Genomic DNA, 20,519 nt, shown 5'->3' with positions numbered 1-20,519 from the left:
CTTTATACTCCATCTTTGTTGAACTGTATGCTTGATGGCTGTAACGCTGCTGTGTGCAGAATAATGGCACAAGTAGCACCACATGACATAGTCCTTTCCATGAACCTTCCTAAAACAGTCATGCAATCTGTTCCTTTGTAGAAAATGATTGGAAAAACCATGGGACTAAATCACAATCCTAAAGTGCTTTTCTTTTTATTTTGTATTTTTCAAGAAGTGCAGTCAACTGTGCTCAAAGTCAGATTGTATCCTTGATCGTCGCCGAACCTTTGACGAGCGACTCTGGTAAATCTGCTAAAAGCATGTTGCAGTATTTAGCAAATATGTGTCTCAGAGCGCAGACAGTTTTAGTGTCGCGGTTATATGTGTATTTGTGCGTGCGTCTTGAGGGAGGCGTGTCGGTGGCGGGCCCGCTTTGGCGTCCCCTCCATCTGTGTGCTTTGCGCTATGGTTCCCCAGAGGCCTTTACACACTCTCTGATGGCACATCAGAAGCCTCCACCTGTAAACACAAGCATCAATAACCTCTCTCTCTCTTTCTCTCTCTCTCTCTCCCTCTCCCTCTCCCCGCTGGCTGACTGTTGTTTATATGGTTGTAAAATTCAATTAGGCTGGAGGGGAGGGGGCCGGCCTGCATTACTGCCTGCCAGGGTGACATTTCATTTGCAATGAATCATGGGCCAGAGGAGGACCGGGCCGGCGAGCAAAACAACACTTCTCCTCCTATCTGTCCCCCTCCTTCTCATTTCTCTTTTTTTCCCTTCTTCTCCTCAGTGCCTCTTCACTTACTTAACACCCTCTCCCCGTTCCGCCGGTGCATAAACCCTCCTCCCCCCTTTTATTTCCCGTCCAGAGTCGTGACGCTTGGAGAAAACCTCCAGGACTCGCTCTGCGGTCCATGAGGAACTAGTTGTGTATTCACCTCTGCTTTTACTTTCTCAATCTTTGTTTGTCTGCTTCTCTCTCCGCTCCTCAAATCTTCCTGGCGTATCACTTTAATCAAGATGGTCACCTGATGTTTGTTTCCCCCTCGTACTCAAACCACTACATTATCTTCCTTCCTTTTCTTCTTCCCTCCGTGCCATCTTCAACTCCTCTACAATTTCTGTCAAGATGAGGTTTTTAAGCTCCAGCGAGCCTCTGTGCTCCTCTTACCTGCCTCATGTTGATTGAGGCCGGGACCTCAACATTTCGGGTCCGCTTCAGCTCTGACCAAAACCCCCCTAGACTAAGGAAATGTCTCATCAAATTTTAACATGCATCGCTTTGCCCGGCAAATACAGTGTCAGGCCGCTGCCACCGCCGAAAGGGTTGGGACGAGGCCGGCTTTGCCCGGGGACATGAAAAAGAATTAGATAGAAGATTTTTGCAAGAGCTCCGGCGCAGGAGCTTGTAAGTCAGAAAATGATGGATTTAGGGAGTTCCCTGTTCGTACCAAGCGAGTGTGCTGTCTGCATTTTTCAAGAATAGATGAAAAAGATTCTGCTTAACACCACAGAGAGAACCGCGGGATGAGAAATTGCCTTCTTGTGCTCATTAAGGCGATGTAAACACGGAAGAATGAATAGGGTGGCATTGAGAAAAGCATGCAATAATGCTCTAAATGATTGCATGAGCTGCCTCTCTGATTACACAGCGAAGGGATTCTACTTAAATCGAGGATAAACTGTGAATAACCTTATGTAACGACATCCACGCTGAGGAGGAAACGAGCTTATGAAAACATACCTCTTGTAGTTTTGAGCTCAATCCACCAGAAACAGGCCTGGGACTCATTTTGGGTCCTGGCCTGTAATTCAGGGAAACCCAACGTACACTATTAATAATGCATGTTAAGTGCTCTGATTTTAGCTCTGGTTTGTTCTTTTGTTCTTTGCTTGAGTACAAAGTTTGGGTGTTTTTAGTTTTGTTTGTTTGTGCGAGTCAGGATAAGACTGTTTTCAACATTTGTATCATAGACCATGTTTGTACGGTAGCCCAGAACGGACAAGCCAAACACTGGCTCTAGATAGGGCCATTCACCTTCTTACGTCAGCCACCGTAGCTCTCCTACATGCTTAGCACACGGGAGAAGTTTTAGTTGGTTGCAATCTGCAAACTCACCGCTAGATGCCGCCAGATCCTACACACTACACCTTTAAAACAAGATGTACTTACCGGAAAAAATGAACAGCCGACTCCTAGGCTTAGAGTGTTTTTAGTACAAACGAATGCTGAACAACGCCGTGGTAGTGATCACAAGGTATCCAAGCCCGAAAGCATACCCTACTTTATGGTCTATTTGACTCTAAATGCAACCATAATTTACTAAATGAACATCATGCTGTATTGAAACTAGCAATTGAGACCATAAACTCATATTTACAATGTTTACTGAGGGAATAAATCAAGTGAGAAGTAGGCTCATTTTCTCATAGACTTCTATACAATCAGACTTCATTCATTTTTTGGCATCACAACTAGGTTGGAAGCCAATCATGGTCCATTATTCAACTTACACAAAAATGATGTGTAAACCTGAACTTCCAGCGCACATTCACTGAGAATGGACTTTTCAGTGAAGTAGGAGGTATCTTTTGTCCAGTAATTAAACTTCTTTAAACTTTTTTTGTGGAAAAAAACACATCGGACACAAGTTATTATTCAATGATGAGTATTTTTGGACGGGGTCTTTAACCAGGTCATTGCCCTGTAGGTACACCAAGTAGATTGTTGTTGACCTGCTCTCTGCTGTGCTCAAAGCTGATTTACTCACACAATTATTTTCAGTATTGATTAATCTGTCAATAATCTTTTCCAATTAAGAAAATTGTGAAAAATTCTCATCACAATTCTATAGAACCCAAGGTGACTTTCCAATCTTTAATTGGAAAAACAGTCCAAAACCCAGTGATATAAATCAGAGAAAGCAGCTAAATCTCACAGTTGGGAACGCAAAATTCAACAGATGTTTGCCTAATCGCTTCAGCACTGCTGTCTGGTGTGCGTCTGTCATAGTGAGTGCTGAGATGTCTTTTATCCGTACAGTACTATGGTATCTGACAATCTCAACACTATTTACTGGCTGCATAACAGATCTGCTGAGATGATTTATCGTCTGATACTGTTCCAGATACTGTGATTGCTATGATTGTTTGTGTGTTTGCATGCAAATGGATTGCCATATGGGAGAATCATGGCGCATGCGTTGTCTGTACTGCAATGGTCAGTTCTTATGAGATGCTACGCCACCTGCTGAACATTTTATGTTCCTATAAAAGTATCCTGTATTCTGTTTACAAGCCGTGTTATAGTCATGTGACACAGGAATGGCTGTGAGTTCATGGTGGTGGGGGAGCGGGAAGGAGGCGGTAAATTTCCAGCGACACCAGATAGCGATGGGGTGTGGGGTTCAATCCGTGTGACACCTCCGATAAGGCCAGCTCAGGGAATAAATTCTACCACCTTACCCCACAATGCATCACAGTCCAGCAGGAGAGAGCCGCAGCCGACCTTCAGGTGTCAGTATTTGCATGTTATCGGGCAGGTGTGTGCTTGTGTTTGTGCACGTATGATTGTTCTCAGCTTAAAAAAAAAAATCTCATTTTATATTTGGGTTGAGATGCTCCGTGCAGATTGCTTTTATAATGCAGTTATCACCATGACACGCACACACACAGGCATGCATACACAGGAACACACACTTGTACACAACACAGGCAACTTTGCACTCTAGATTATTCTCTCTTCATGTCTCTCTCTTACTATTCCTCCCTCACACACACCAACTGAATGTCCACGGTGGGTCCGTCCTCGCTCCCAGTTTAGGGATGAGCCCCGCCGGGAAGGCGATCTTTATTTAAATCCAGTTGTCTGTGCTCACTCCTAATCTCCTCCCTCAGAAAGAAGGGATTTCTCCGCTCCGCTCCGCTCACTGATGTGATTTACACCAGGAGGGGGAGGGAAAGGATGGAGGGATGAAGGGGCCGGTGGTAAAAAAAAAGTGAGTGATGGGAGATGGATAGGATGCGGGGAAATGTTATCCGTCTTTGAAAGGCTGTGGCTATAAAGGGAAAGGACTGTAAATGAAAGATGGTGGGGTTGCTGAAATCCACTGGGAGAGAATACCATATAGTCGTGTGTTTGTGGTGCGGTGTAACTTCTAGGGAGGGTGTATATGATGTTGTGAACTGTGGGAACAGCATCTCGATTAACTCATATTCCCACTGCCGCATTGTACCTTGGAATGAAAAAAATGAACAAATGAACAAAATGGAATTGGATGTACTGTACATATTATATTAACGTATTAACCACAGACTGTATAGAAGAAGTGGACGTAGATACCGTGATGTCACCCATTGGTTTGTGGACTGCCGTTTTGAAGCCTTGAGTTTGGCATTTTAGCCATCACCATCTTGTTTTTTTGCAACCAGAAGTGACATGAGAGGGTGGAGCTAAGTACAACCGAACACTGAATTATACATTTTTATGCGACCAAAATGTTACAATTAACTTTCATGAACTGAAAACACAAATTATTAAAGGGACAAAAACATGGACATGCTTTATGGTCTATTTGACTCTAAATGTGATCATAATTTACTAAATCAAGATCATGCTGTATTGAAGAAGACTTGAAACTAGAGATTGAGACCATAAACTCATGTTTACAATGTTCACTGAGGTAATAAATCAAGTGAGAAGTAGCCTCATTTTCTCATAGACTTCTATACAATCAAACTTCTTTTTGCAACCAGAGGAGTCGCCCCCTGCTGGCTATTAGAAAGAATGCAAGTTTAAGGCACTTCAACATTGGCTTCACTTCTCAGACCCGGAGGTTGCCACTGGTATTAATGTAACTAGGCCTCAAAGGGTTAAAGAAGGGCTGCAACTTACGATTATTTTCATTGTTGATTAATCTGTCGATTATTTTCTCGATTAATTGATTAGTTGTTTGGTCTATAAAATGTCAGAAAATGGTAAATGGTCTTAAAAAAATACTGATTTATCTGATTATCAAAATAGTTGCTGATTAATTTTATTAATGACAACTAATTGATTTATTGTTGCAGCTCTAGGTTAAAGATACAGTCTGCAGTTTGCATCGTTAGATTGCAATTGTGACTAAAAGCAAATAGGTTATAGGTTTGAAACCAAAGTTCTTAGGTCACCGTTACTTAGAAAATGTGCATATAATGCATGTGCAAATTCTTCTTCTCCGTTTGCTTTGTTTTATAGTATGAACAGCCTAGTGTGGATTGGATCGGTCCACCTACAGGGTTATTCCAGCATGCATGAACTCTGCAGCTCTAATTAAAGTTTGACTGGCACTCTGGTGTGACGCACTCAGCATGTTCACCACTCTGCATCGCCCCGGCATTCTGCATGGTCAAACAGCATTACAGACCTAATTCTTATTACTCTCCTTTCAACTTTTTTTTCTCTCTTTCTCTCATTCGCTTGCTCGCTCACCCTTACCCCAACTTTCTCCCTGTCTTTTCTCCACCCTTCAGCCGTTCTTTCTCAAAGACGAAAAGTTTTCCACCCCTGTCTGAGGGAGTGGATCGATCCATCCTCAGACCTCCCGCCGGCGTCCTCGACCGCTGGGCCGAACCATTAAACTCCGCGTGGGGGGATTACGCCTCGTTCCTCTCCGCATTCCCCTTGACTTGTCTTTTTCTGCTTCCCCATTGCGCCCCCATCCCTCTTAACTGACACTCTGATACCGCCGTTCTCCTTCGCTTACGCTCGCTCCTTCTCTTTGATCGATACCTTTTGCTTCCTCTCCACTTTTCTCCCCGCTTGTCTGGGCCTTCTCCCGTGCCCCGGCGTCCTTCAGCTGCGGCGTTTGCTCTTATGTGTGTGCGTTTGTCCGAGGCCCTCCCTGACTCTCGCAGGAGGAAGATGCCAATTAGTGCATGGGCACAGGATACTTTTGGCTGCCAGCTGCTGTGTTTGTGTGCTCCATATGACTTTCAGTTCTTCCACAACAAACACGCAACCACAAAAGTTCTGAAAGATTAGTGTGTTTATGTGCGAGGGGTTGCACGTATAAGACACTGCGACCCAGAAAAGCCCACCACCCGGTAGGGCGAGTCAATACACAGTGTGAGAAAGGCAATAACCCCTGGTGGCAAACCTCTTATCTATCATCTCTTCTTCCCCCTCTTTATCTCTCTTTTTCTGTCTCTCCATCTCTCTGTCGCGCTTTCTCTTTCTCCCCCACTTCCACTCGTGTGTGTCTTTGACCCAGAGGATGCCATATAAACACCCCTGGTAAGAGGAACCAAACAAAACACACAAAGTAAAAAGAACAAATCAATAAAGGAGAAAACACAGTAGGTTGACATGGTCGAGCTCTCGGGAGAGTTGTGTGTGTGTGTGCGTGTGTGTGCAGCTTGTCAAATGCTGTTTGAGTCCACAGCGACGCGTGCTGTCACTTCTCGATCGCAGGCATCGGCATGTCTGACAAATGTACATCATTGCACGAATGCAAACGCACGCTGCACACGCAGACAATGGGACATTCGCACAGCATGCGTGACCAGTCACTCAGCCCTTACATCACTCTCTCCGTGTCTTGACACACTCCGTTGACTTTCCTTGTCTATCTGTGTTCGTGCGGCGTTGGGTTTGTGTTTTCCCCTAACCCCGCAGAACTCTCAATTCCTGCTGCCCTGCTCCCTAAAGACACATTTGTCACTTTGTCATTTGTCATTCTGGAGTCCCCAAGGCTGGCTGGCTTCAGTATGTGTGTGTGTGTGTGTGTTCTGCTGGACACGACACAGCTGCAGCCCTCATTCTGGCCTCATTACTTCACACTTCACCCCTCTCCTCCTCCTCTCCTCCCAACTCCACATAATCGTCTTCTCCCCAGCTTCCCCTCTTCACTCTTCTCTGGCTCTCTGGGCTGCTGTCCTCTTCTCCACCTCTACCTTTCTCTCTAGAGAGATGTGCCCTACACTGCAGTTTGAATGGTTTTCTTCCCAAGCTCTTGTCACGCTCACAACCATGCTAAATATTCTGTATTCCAACTAGGGCTGTTAATGGATTAAAATAGATAGATTAATAGATTAATCACACATTAATTGCACATTTTTATCTGTTCAAAATGTACCTTAAAGGGAAATTTAAGTATTTAATACCCTTATCAACACTGGAGTGGGCAAATATGCTGCTTTATGCAAATGTATGTATATATTTATTATTGGGAATCAATTAACAAAACAAAACAATGTCAGATATTGTCCATAAACCCTCACAGGTACTGCATTTAGCATAAAAAATATGCTCAAATCATAACATGGCAAACTGCAGCCCAACAGGCAACAACAGCTGTCAGTGTGTCAGTGTGCTGACTTGACTATGACTTGCCCCAAACTGCATGTGATTATCATAAAGTGGGCATGTCTGTAAAGGGGAGACTCGTGGGTACCCATAGAACCCATTTTCATTCACATATCATGAGGTCAGAGGTCAAGGGACCCCTTTGAAAATGGCTAAGCCAGTTTTTTCTCGCCAAAATTTAGCGTAAGTTTGGAGCATTATTTATCCTCCTTCCTGATGAGCTAGTATGACATGGTTGGAACCAATGGTTTCCTTAGGTTTTCTAGTTTCTAAGTTGCAAGTTGCGTTAATGCGTTAAAGAAATTAGTAGCGTTAAAATGAATTTGCGTTAATGCGGCATTATTGCATTAACTTTGACAGCCTAAATTCAAACTTATAATTGGCCTATTTGCGTTTCCTTAAAGAGCCCCATCATGGGTTTTCAGCTAGGACTTAAATGCAAAGACTTCGAAATGAGGGAGGAGAAAATAATTAAAATCAGCCAATTCAGTTCAGCAAAAGTTAAGAAAATTGATTTTCTCACTTACTTTGTGTTTAGCCAAGCAGGTAGTTTTGTTTTTATTTGTCCACATTTTAAGACGGCAATCCCCAAAATTTCTGCCTCCACACCAATACAACTTTAGTGAATATAATTATTTGTGGCACATAGTGATTTAAAAAAAGTTTAAGAAATTCAACACCAACATCTCTTGCCAGAAACAGCATTCCCCTGAATGATTCACAGGCCTCACAGTTTTCCCTGGAACAATTTTTTTTTCCAAAGAAATAGGCCCCATGAAATTAACCTCCATTAAACATGGGCAGATAACATCATGATTATAAATGAGAAAGAGATAAGATACCATAAACAAGAGTAAGATCAAAGGTATTGTTAAAAAAAAAATGAATTACTACATTAAGAGACAAACTGGATTCACGCAATTATGGAGTAGCTGTCAAATTGGTAAAATTAAAAGTCAAAGTTTCACCAGTTAAGATCTACAATAAGTCCCCATAGGAAGTCCAAATTGATTTTGTAGAGTCCACAAGAGTAAAAGTAAAAAGAGTAAAATACAGCAGCTAGCCCAACACTAAATTAATAGTGACTTACTTTAGGATGTTGGTTTAGCAACACATTAGCCTCAGACAGCTAGTACCCTACAATGGCTCGCTCGGTCAACAGTAAACTGGTCGCTAAATACTACTAAATCACAAATCAACAATCACACATAAAAAAGTACCTATAGATAATTTAACAACAAGCGCATTTTGGGGAGTAGATAAAAGATTCTTGCCAATAGGGAATGGGAATTGTGGAACTTTCTGCATCACCGGTCCATCCATCTGTCGTCTGTCAATCGCTCATCATCAGAAATGTATAAAGTCAGTACAAAAGGCAAAAGAGAAGCTGATGGAGGCAAAGGAGCGATATATTACGAAATTGAAGTTAGTTAATGATATCAACCCTTGACAGCTTGCCCCCCCCCACTAACCTTACTGATGTCAGGGCATATCTGGTGTTTGGCGTTAGCTCCTACTAATTCAAACAATTGAAATCTTTGGAGGAGCATGTCCAATTTACAAACGGATGGGTACAGAAGCTTCAGATCTACAAGCTAAATGCCAACTACCTAACCATTCGCACAGAGATAAGCTAATTAATGTTATGCTGAATGATAACAAAAGTTGGTTAATCCTGCATAAGTAATCTACTGGTATCTTGCAAAATGAAACGCATAGCCTACCTTTGTGTCTGACTGTATACGACTGCATTTTGTCTTTTGCATGTTATTCACTGTGTAGTGTTTTGTGTTAGTTTAGCACTTCTTTTTGACACTTACAGAAAACAGCCAGCACTCTTACTCATCCTCCAAAAATGGCCGACTTGCTGTTGATGTTGACACATTCCCATTCCCTATAGAACTGTGCCAGTAGGAGTTGCTACTAGGAACAGAATGAAATAGCTAAATATCACTAGTAAGTGAGAAAACACTTCTTTTTTTTGTTTGCAATTGGGTTGAACTGACCCTTTAATTCCCTCATTCACCACTTCTATTTTTGTATTTCTTTGTCTCTCTATGTTTCTCGCTCACGTTCTCTCTCAGGACTTTGGGCATCACTAATTCATTCCACCCCTTGCCTCTCGTGCCCCTACCGGAGTACATGTCATATTTAATTCATCACTGTGTGTTTGTGTGTGAGAGCTTATGTAGCATTTAATGCATCGGCATTATGATGAGATAGATGTGTGCGTGTGTGTGTGTGCTGCTTCAGGCTACCTGGAGTGGAAGCGGGAATCTGGGAATTGTAAAAGAAGAAGAAAGGAAGAGGCCTCGGCAACCCGGAGTCCCCAGTGGACACACACACAAACATCTAACGTCCTCCTAGATCTCCTCCTATAGCATAAAACTACCCCGAGAGGCAGCGTAGGGGCAAAATTGCACACAACTGACATGTTCCACACGCTATATAAAAGCTTAACCTGCACACACACACACACAAAATGGCATGTGGCGTATATGCTCCGCATGCCACAGATTAGCATACATGCATGCACTCCACATATTGCCTGCCAATTACCCAGCTATACACACACACTCATCTATACTTCGAACAAAGACACACGTCTCAGTTGTGCGCGTGTCGTCCCCAAGCCAGTCATTGTGCATTCACAGCGTCGTCATGCTGTCTTTATCTCGGCTGAAACCTCCTCAGAGCTGCGCCTGGTGCCTGTCACGATCCCTTCACCTAGGCATCAGTGAAATCTTCCCAGGAAAAACACCATCATTAGCTCCTCCTCAAGGGATCCCCTCTGCGGGGGAGCGTTTTTTTAAAAAAAATTTTTACATTTGCTAGACAGTGGATGAGCTGGAATTGCTATTCCACTCAATTTGAGGAATGAAACAACCATCGGAGCTTATCACCGGGCTCGGGTTGTGGCCGGAGGCTTCTATTCTATGCTTGTGACTCTCGCTGATCTCCTCTCAATTGGTTAAAGAGGCCGCATTATCATCACTTCTCCCCTTGAGCTTCCATTGTTAACTATGAGACAACAAAAGAAACGCCATCTTCTCTGTGATTTATTTTACACCCGTGACTGGCCGTGCATTTTATCAGTAACCAAGGAACGGCTATGGTGATTGCATCGAGCTGTCATAATGACAGTGCACGAGCGAGCTTGGCTGTGTGTGTGTGTGTACGTGTGAGCGTGAGCGCAAGGTTTATAGACCATGCTAAATGTCCCTGGGATGTGAGCCACGTCGTATGGCCGCTGTCTGTCTGTCTGCTCTCTGCAGCACAGATCAGCACAGCGCTGATAAAGCGTGAAGATAACAGTGGCGCTAGTCAAGGACACACTCATCTCTCTCTCTCTCTCTCTCTCTCTCTCTCTCTCTCTCTCTCTGTGTCTGTCTTGCTCTCTCTTCATCTCTCATCTTTGTCTCCCTCCACGCCCATCTCACGTTGTCATCTTTTGATCCCTCTCTCTCTGTTTTTATTGGCTCTGTCCTTCTCTCTTTAGCCCTAATCTTTCCTTTTCACAATGCTCTTGGCATTTTGTACTTAGCTCATTCGCTATCTTTCTCTTACTTTTGATGTTTCTTTAGGCACGGCGTATATGAGCATTTCGCTATTTTTAGTCACAAAAGCAAAACAAGATGTAAACACAGCATATGGGGAAGGCCCTTTCATGTTTCAACTTGACAATTCCCCCATGCATCCGAGCGAGGTCCATTAAAGAGGAGCATTTATGCTTTTGTGCTTTTTCTCTTTCCTTTAGTGTGTTATATAGTTTTTATGCCTCCGCGCTGTGCGACAGCTATTGCATTCTGTTTTCGGTGTGTCCGTCCATCCGGTCCACTCTCGCCTGGAGGGAATTTCTTCAAATTTGGCATAAGCGTACACTTGGAATCAAGGATGAGGTGATTCGATTTTGGTGGTCAAAGGTCAAGGTCACGGTGACCTCACAAAGCACATTTTTGGCCATAACTCAAGAATTAATATGCTTATTATGACAATTTCACACACGTGTCTAACAGGATAAAATGTTGAAGTGATGACATATTGGACAGACATGGATGTAAACTGCAACTTGACTGGTTGGCGGAGGTATACAACTGTGAGGCAGTAATTCTAGTTTGTACATGTTAAAGGTCTGCAAAGTCACAAAGCCCAAAGTCCACGCCAAAGGGAGTTCCTCTCCCCCACAGAAACACTTCTCCTGAACTGCCTGAAAGGCCTTGCTTGAAGTCCTGCATCTTCTTCTGTAACGTGGTGATGTCACCAAGTAACAAATTTGCATAATACCTGCCTAGCGGCTAGCTCAAACAGCGCATTTCAGACAGAGCGTGAAAAGTGGTACTGCAGCAAAGCCATTATGAGAAAAGTAAAGCATTTTTTTTTAACATTAAAGCATGTAAACATGTTCTAGTAGAAACTCTCAAAATACAAGTAAGCACCTGAGTCTAAGCCAGATTTTATTGCCCAACATCAGTGTCCAACTTCACTTAAGCTCTGGTGGCTGAATGGCAACAAATCCTGCAACCAGGTTTAAAAATGTAGAAAGACTTCCCAGAGTAGAAACAAATGCCCATGTTTTGGGGGGTCTTTGTTCGGATGTCCACTTACACATTTTGGTTTGTTAAGTATGTGTTTTTATATTAGGACACCTCATATAAGCAGTTATGGATTATGTGGTGGTGGAAGTTTAGCCCGTATAATAATCATCATAGTGTGATACTTTATTGATCCCTAAGGGAGGAATTCTATTTCCGTTTGCCTTCCACAGCGAGGTCAAAGGTCAGGGTCGGCCTCACACCGGCAGAAGGGCGTTTTGTGTGTGCACTTCAATCCACTTCCACTTACTTTGAGTTTTGCTAGAGTATTGACGGATTGATTTTTGCATGTGTGTGTTTCAAGCGTTTCCCTGCGAGTGCTGTCGGTTAGATTGAGGTGAATTTTCTCCCACAGAGCGAGACAAGCTCCCCGCTGCTCCCGACTAAAACCGCCTCGTATGCTCTTTCTCCCTCTTTCTTCATCCAACACACCTGTTTGTGCACACAGGCTGCACTCGAAATGAACCCTTTATTATCTGTTTGTTATTAGAAAACCAGGGTAGATGGATGAAAGGGAGGAACGCCCATGTAACACTCCGAGATGAAGGGCGTTTGGAGGGAGTGGGAGGGAAGGGGTGACGCTTTGGAAATGTCATCTGACTTTTAAGTAGCTGTCAGACTGTGAAATATCTGTCCCGGCAGATCTGAGAGCATCTGACCGAGCCAGGGTCGCTCGCTGTCATGTGGACCGAAAGAAGATGAAAGATTCCTCTTTCTGCATCCCGGCTCCTCGTATTACCATAATACCAGATTTACTGGCGGTTAGCGATGGACAACACAACTTCAGTGAAACACTTCACATCCTCGACGACTGATGTTCGGCTTCTTACAAGCGGTACCCTCAAGTTCAGACAAAAGCCTGTTGCACGCCATCAAAACAATCACACGCGCTCTCTCCCTCTTCCTCCTCATCTCTCTTTTTAATGTTGAAAAGAAAACCACTCGACATCAGAGAGCGAGTTAGAGGGCAAGGAAGCTGAGAATCAACACCCTCAGACTGAGAAAGGAGACAAAAAGAAGTGGGAAAAAACCAAACGATGGATGGAGACGATGATGAGAGATGTGACTCCCACAGCTGCCAAACCACTTCTCTCTCTTTTTCACCTCCTTTTCCATCATTCCGACCCCCTTTGCTCTGCCTGAGGCGCTTCCTCCCGATCAGATCTGACTTGTCACGAAAGCGCAGTAATCCCTCCATTACAAGTGACCTGCCCAGAGTGTGTATGTGTGCGTTAAAGTCAATGTCTCAAGGGCTATGGCCTAGATTGAATTATTCATGAAGCATGTTTATTCCCTCTCCTTTACTCACGTTCACTCTCATTTGCGGCTTCCCATCCCCGCGCTCCCACGCCTCTTCCCATGTGTTCACCCCCCCTTTCTCCTTGTCTGACCCTGCTGCCGGCGCTAACCCACAATCAGCCTCACGCCATGTCGGCACATTATATGCTATACACTATACATCTATGCATTACGGTATAGACTGGGTGTGCGTGCATGCTTGAACATTTGCGGAGGGGGAGGTTGAGGACACTGCGTGAGTAAGTGTAAGCGACAGTTATGGCAGCGGGGTGGTAACTACGACTCTGTCTGGATTCACGGGATGACATTAACGTCTTGCACATAAAGTCAGGGATGAACTTAACTGAACCAAGAGTTCATTCAAGTTACAGTCTCGGATTTAGCTTCTCTTCCATGTCACATTTTCTATCCTGGTCTTATTAAAAATGCTTTGTATACCTAGTGTTTCCAAGGTAGTGTTGTTGGTGTCGCTGTTGCAAAGAGAACCGGATTGTTTTCATTTTCTTCAGAGCCTAGCAACTACCAACAGTGCAGTTAGTAACATGGCTACCACTACAGCCAGTTAGACTGTTAACAGGTCATTGAATGGGCGTTATTAGTGGTTATCAGCCTCATAGATGTGGGTCAGAAGGGGCCTGCTACACCCACTAGTAGGTTTAATCATAGATTCACATGGACAATCACCAAAAGAAGCAATCAAAGAAGACAACAGAGACCTCTAGATGGAGTAGTGATGGAGTATAGACCGCGCGAAAGTCCATACAGGTTGGAGGACGGGGGTGATGGACGGGACACAAAACACAGGGATTTCCCCCTTTGAGACCGGGATTTGCATCCCATGTGTAGTTGTCTTTGTGTGCACAACCTTAATTTTCACTTTCACTTTTCAAATGTAGTTATTTTAAGCCAAAACAGTCTTTTCCCCTTAAATTAACAAATTGGTTTTGTTGCCTAAACCTAAAGAAGTTGTAGTACAACGTGTTAGAACGTGTTGCTTTTAAGTTTCGTTTTCACTTTTACAACGTAGTAGTATTCATTATTCTATAGCCATTACGTTGTGCAATCAACAGGTAATGATAATGCAACAATAATGATGAGTTAAAACTTGCCTATTGCCACTTTAAGATTAGTTGTATGTTAGTGGTTTAAAGGCTATTATCGTGATGCGGATCTCACCTTGTCTAGTGCTGAAATGATTAGTTGATTGACAGAAAATTTTAATTCTGACTAGGATGAGTCTATTTTTTCAAGCCAAAATGCCAAACAGTTGCTGGTTTCAGCCTCTTAAAGGTGAGTGTTTGCTGTTTTATATCATTGTACATTGAATAACTGGACTTTTTGTTAAAGCAATTTGAAGAAATCCCCTCATGGTCTCTGATAAATTGCGATAGACAGACTATTCCTGACATTTTATCGACCACTTGTTTAATTGATTAATAAAAAAAAATCTCTTATCTCACCTCAATAATGGGTGTCATCTTAGGCCCGTCCTCGGCGTATGTATGTGTGTGTAAACACGTGTGGCTGGCGTCTGCTGTTATTGATCTGCAGCGACCCGCGATCAAACACAATTAGGTGTGAATTCTCCAGATTGTATATCGACATGTCTCCTTCTGCCGCTGCTGCTGGTGCTTCTAGTGCTGCAGCCGTGTGTTTGTGTGTTCATACTGAATCAATAGGTACGCAGACACTTTAGAGGTGTTATCACACTGAGCTGAAGCTCTGTAGTAGTTAGAGCTGGTGAATTAAATGCAGATGTTTTATCCATTTGTAACATCAAAAAATGCAGACTTAAACACGTGTCCCATTCCGTCTCCTTGCACCAATTCACATCTCCAGATCTGACCTCTCTTTGGGGTTGCACTTGTCTCTGCATTGATCAGATTGAGTCTGCATCTCAATCCGTTATTGATTCGCCAGTCTCTGTATGTGTGTGTGTGTATGTCTACTCCACCACCATACCTCTAACCAGAGTGAAAAAGACAGAATAAATTCCTTGATACCCCGCTTTCCTGGACCTTTTTGTCAAACCCCCTGCCAGCTGTTGTCTTGACAACCTTTGTTTACCCCGTCATTCCAAGATCAATTTAATTGGCGAGCCATGTCTGGCCCAGAACCCCCTTTCCCTCCTCCCCTCCTGCACCACCAGCAACCAATCACATTCACTCAATGAGAGACAGGTATAAATAAAAGGAAGGATGGATGGAGGAACAAATGGCTTTTGTCATTTATTGACCACTGTGTATTATATCTCAGCATGTTGTGGTCTTTTGTCTTACTGCAGTCGTGTGGATGTGTGTAAGTGTGTGTGTGTGTGTGTGTGTGTGTGTGTGTGTGTGTGTGTGAAATGTGGTTTTGCAGCCCAGCAAAGGTCATGCATTATGTGGCTGTGCATGTGAGTTAATACAATATGATGTTTCCTTTTTGTTTTTCCCCCATTGTGGGTTTTTTGTTGCTCTGTGTTTATGCGTTTGTGTATTCTGTGTGTGTGTGTGAGCAATACAAAGGGTTTGGCTCCGTGTCAGCTGTAAAACAAGCAGGCTAATTCAGACAAAGGTACTACGCACGTTGTATCCAATCACGGGGAGGCATGCCTTCTCTTTGTTTGAATACTACCCAGCAGGCTTTGTGGCCATTTAGCAACGGTAACTACGAGTGCGGGGCCCATTTAGAGTCATCAGACCCCATTCCAGTCCAATTATAGCGGCTCTCAGCGGTAGATATCATAGTAGCACAACAAGTGTCTTGAGGAAATACTAATGAGGACTCTTCATAGACACAGTGGGACGCACACACTCGAGCACATGCCCGAATGCAAGCCAGCCGAGCAGAAAGAAATATTTTTTTTGTACACGGAGTAGTAGCTAATGCATTAAATTGAATTAGCAACTCCAGTTAACAACTCATTACATAGCGACAGCAGTTATGGAATTTATTCATCCAATAAAAGAACAATGAGTCCTCAACAAACTATCAACTGTTAAAAAGCGGTTCAATCATGTAGAAGCGATGATTATGTACATTTTTACGGTTTGCCGGCTCCTCTGTGGGTGTTACTGAGGAGTTGGACTATAATCAGAGTGCGCCGCCTGTAATCAGCCCACATCAGTCGCGTTGTCTGAAGTAATTTGCCGTAACACGTTCTGCTAGCAACACCGCTCATGCTAATTGTTTGTGTTTGTTGCCAGTTCCATTTACGGCCACAACTGTGATATGATATGCCGAAGCTGGAGGAAAACATTTCTCCCGTGTCACTCACTTTTCTTCAGTCTCGCTGCTGGCGGCCTGTCAGAGCCAATTCAAAACCCCGCTGCTGGTGAACAAGGCAGCGCCGTAGCTCCAGACCTGAACACCAGCCTCTGATCCCTGCTCTGCCCCTACCAGCTGCTCGGCCTCCCCTACTCCTTCCCATGCACGCTGACACCCAGCCCTGATCCTCATGCTTTCCCAATAATAGAATGACCCTCCTCCTGCCCTTGGAGAACTGCAGAGTCACCCCCACTTCACATCATGGTCTGAAAACTCATCTTTTACTCAACTCAACTTTCTTTTTCTTTACCATGCTGTTTCTGTTGCTCAGTGGCCATTGCTGTTGAACTGTAATGTTTCTGCCTCCTGCACTTAGATACCTCTCGGTCGCCCGGATTTTACAGCCATTTCTCATTCCCAAGGGCGTCAAATACTGAGGCTTTGTCACGACCGTCGGCGTGTGATACCGCCGCACAAGGCACCCTTCAGCACCGGGCTTTCCATTAACTACAGTGTAAACCCATCCATGGCAATAGTAAACTGTTTTCCCCAAATTCTGCATCTTTGCGGGGATGCACATATTGCAGGAATCTCTGTAGTCCATCTCTGCGTGTGTGCGTCTGTGTGTTAGTGGTGTAACAGCGCTGACATCTGGATCTTTTGAAGAGTTGTATGTGTGAGTGTATGTTGTCTGTTGAGCAGAAGTGGACCTGGCTGTGTATGGGATGTTTGCTCTGTTTCCTGTCTCGCTCATGTCACTTCCTCTCTAATAAACTGTCACGCCGTCTAATCTGCCCAGCTGGCACTGTCGGATCATGTGTCTGGATGAGTAGGATAGAGGTTGTGTGTGTATACAGTATGTTTGCATGTGAGGGTATGTTGAATTAATTTGTTTCTGTTCATCTGAGGACAAGGATGAATAAGAATGAAATCAAAACCCTACTGTTTTAGGGCTGTAGTCATTTTTAAATGTTAGAATTAAGGCTACGTTAATGTCCAGTTAATTGCTGATGCGAATAATAGACATTAACTTACAACATATGTAAGGCAAATAGGGTACAGTGAAAGCACCAGCTCAGCAATGTGAGCATTCTATATTGCAATTACTGCTATAAAGAGCAATGCTAACAGAAATACTGAATGATCATAAGATCCTTGGTCAAGTTTCTTCATCGCTTGATGCTGAAACGATCATGTGACGCTGGTCTGTTATCAAAAGCTCAATTCCGAATCCGAGTCCAAGCTTTGCTGGCAGCTTGTTTTTCTACTTATCAAAGCCCACATAGGCTATTGAGCTCAATTGCAGTCTGTCTTTGCGAGTACTTTGTCATTCATCATCATCAACGCGATCCAAGGTTTGAAAAAATGTCCTTGGAATGCAACCAACTCTTCACCAATCAAGACGCGCACAAACTCTACAGACTGATCTCTCAAATTGCAATCAAACTTTGTGAGTCTCTCTTCATAGATCAGTTATAAATAGAGGTTCAGTCTCACTTGACTTTGCTAATTATAGCCAACTGACTCCATCCTGTGTATGTGTGGATCAGTTTATTGGTAAGTGACGAAGATTTAAAGGGACAGTGTGTAGGATTTGGCAGCATCTAGCGGTGTGGTTGCAGATTGCAACAACTGAGTACTCCTCCGCTCACTCCTCCCTTTTCAAGACTGCAGTAACGTGAGGCACCGAGTGCAAAACCGCGGTAACGCCGTTCACCTCATTCAGATGCCATCCTTACCATAATAACACTACTTTAGGAGCAACGGAACAGACGGCGGCTGGCGGTACCACGGTTTTGCACTCTGCAGCTCACGTTACCGCAGTTTCACAAGCGTGTCAGAGAACTACGGTGGCTTTCAGGTAACGTAAAAACGCAAAAGGCTCTCTCTAGAGCCAGTGTTTGGTTTGTCCGTTCTGGGCTACTGTAGAAACATGGTGGACTCTGAAGAGGACCCGCTCCCTGTGTAGATATGAAGGGCTCATTCTAAGATAACGAAAACACAAAGATTCTTAGTTTCAGGTGATTATAGACTAATGAAAACATGGTTATATGAATACTATATATCTGCTAATAGATCCCCCGAAATCCTTCACACTGGCCCTTTAAATAACAAGATTAAATTAACGTGATAATTACGCGTTATCACGAACCAACTGACGTATTATTTATATACTCACATGATAACATTTTTGTGATTTGGTGAACTTTAAAACTGAAAAATAATAATAGAAGATACTTCCAGACTGTATGTAGAAGTTGTTGCAAATTAGAGTCAGTATGAACTGAGAGGAATTTGCTTGTTTACAAAAAACAAAGATTAGAACAAATACATAGAGATGTAGAACAGTCAAGGGAGTTAATTTGTTGGAATAATTTTGAAAAGGAAATGAAAATGTGTAATACAGATTGAAAAAATATTTAAAAATAAAATGATTAACATAAAACTGAGGTATGAACACCAGTGTATGTGTTTTTTCTTTTATACATATATATATATATATTTTATTTAGTTTATTTCATTTAAATATATGAATATAAAGGGGAACTGTACAAAATAATGAATATAAAAAAGGGTAGGTGTAAGAAGCTAAGGCTTCAGCCCACACCTTTTTGGTCAGCATAAACTTCCGTTGGTTTGTCACTATTTCAAAAATAATGACTTATTATAATTTATTTATTATACGTGTATTTGAGTTGTATAAGTTGAAAACGACCAAACACTAAACTGAACTAATTGGAGTGTTTGAACAGCAGGAAACCCAAAATAGCAAGTTGATGGAAGTGTGTGTGGGCAGGTGCATGTTATGCAAATGGATAACAGCTGAGGTCTGAAAAGTCAGATTCTCTTCAGTCAAATGCCTGAAAAGGAATGTATTTCAAATAGGATATTATTTTAATTCAATCTCTCCCTGTTCCAGCGTTTTACCGGTAGAGATTTACTTTGCTGAATTTGTTTTCATCACAGTGTTTGAGCAATTGTAATTCTCATTTTTCTCGTGTAGTTGTTATTATTGCCTTCAGGGAGGGGTAAACAAGTATGTGTGACCGCACCATTCACAATCTTTTTACTGCTGTTTTGGCTCTTTCAGTTGGACAGATTTGAGTGCATCAGGGAGAAGGGAGGTAGACATGGAGAGAACAGGAAAAAGCAAAGCTGGGAGAGTTTGTGTAGATGTCAGTTTTGAGTGTCTCCTCAACTTTCCCGCGGGCTACCACGCATTTCTTTCTCTCCGCTCTCACATCGCTGTCGTTGGTTTCACTTTGTCCTCTGACACGCAGCGGGATGTCTGTGTGCCTACAACCCACCTGAATACTGCATTCAAACACTGCATTTCTGTGTCTGTGTGTGCCTGTCATGTGCCCGGAAAGCCACACAGCAACACTTGGTGACAAAACTGCTATCTTACACTTGGCAGGGAGGAAACTAGTCCTTCATATGAAAGTTGGCATTGTCCTTGTAGGAGGTATTCTTGTCCCTGTGTGTCTGCTTTCACTGCTCTGTGAGTAAGAGAACAAAATTCAACACTGACAGAGAGAGAAAGGGAACATTTAATGCCATAAACCCAGCCAGCTAAACAATAGAGCTGTCCAGAGGGACTCATATCACGCGTCCTAACATCTCCGATGCTTCCTCCCTGAGCCGACCTCTTATTACCTCCTCCTTCCTGTTCCATATTCCTCTCCAGCCGCCCACCTCCGTCCCTCCCTGTGCCCACCACCGCATCTCTACAAGCAACTAAACTCCGTGGGGGATTCGGTCCAGACCGGCTCAATTCCCTTTGGTCGTGTTGTGGTCATGTCGCATCAAGCCCCGACAATTTGTGTATCCGTCTCTCTCGGCATCCCTCTTTGAGTTGTTTATAACATTCAGTTTCCAGTCCACTCACAGCTGCCTCTATTACAACTTTGTGTTCGCTTGCTGTGGATATCCGTGTGGGCTGGTGTGCTGGATCTTGTTCGTCTATACAGCATGTCCTTGAGGCTCCAGACGGTTTGTCCCTAAATGGTGCCGGCACACTTTGTTCCAACGCAAAGCTGGGAGTGAAAAC

At 43.4% G+C, this 20,519-nt stretch overlaps 1 protein-coding gene across 1 annotated transcript in view; it reads left to right on the top strand.

Moving 5' to 3' along the window:
• LOC119503019 (ephrin type-A receptor 7-like) overlaps positions 1-20,519 on the top strand; it is a 184,901-nt gene that overhangs the window by 69,262 nt on the left and 95,120 nt on the right. The gene's annotated exons all lie outside the window — the stretch shown is intronic.

This window comes from Sebastes umbrosus, chromosome 15 (assembly GCF_015220745.1).
Source record: "Sebastes umbrosus isolate fSebUmb1 chromosome 15, fSebUmb1.pri, whole genome shotgun sequence".
NCBI lineage: Eukaryota > Metazoa > Chordata > Actinopteri > Perciformes > Sebastidae > Sebastes > Sebastes umbrosus.
This window is presented reverse-complemented; position numbering and strand designations above follow the sequence as displayed.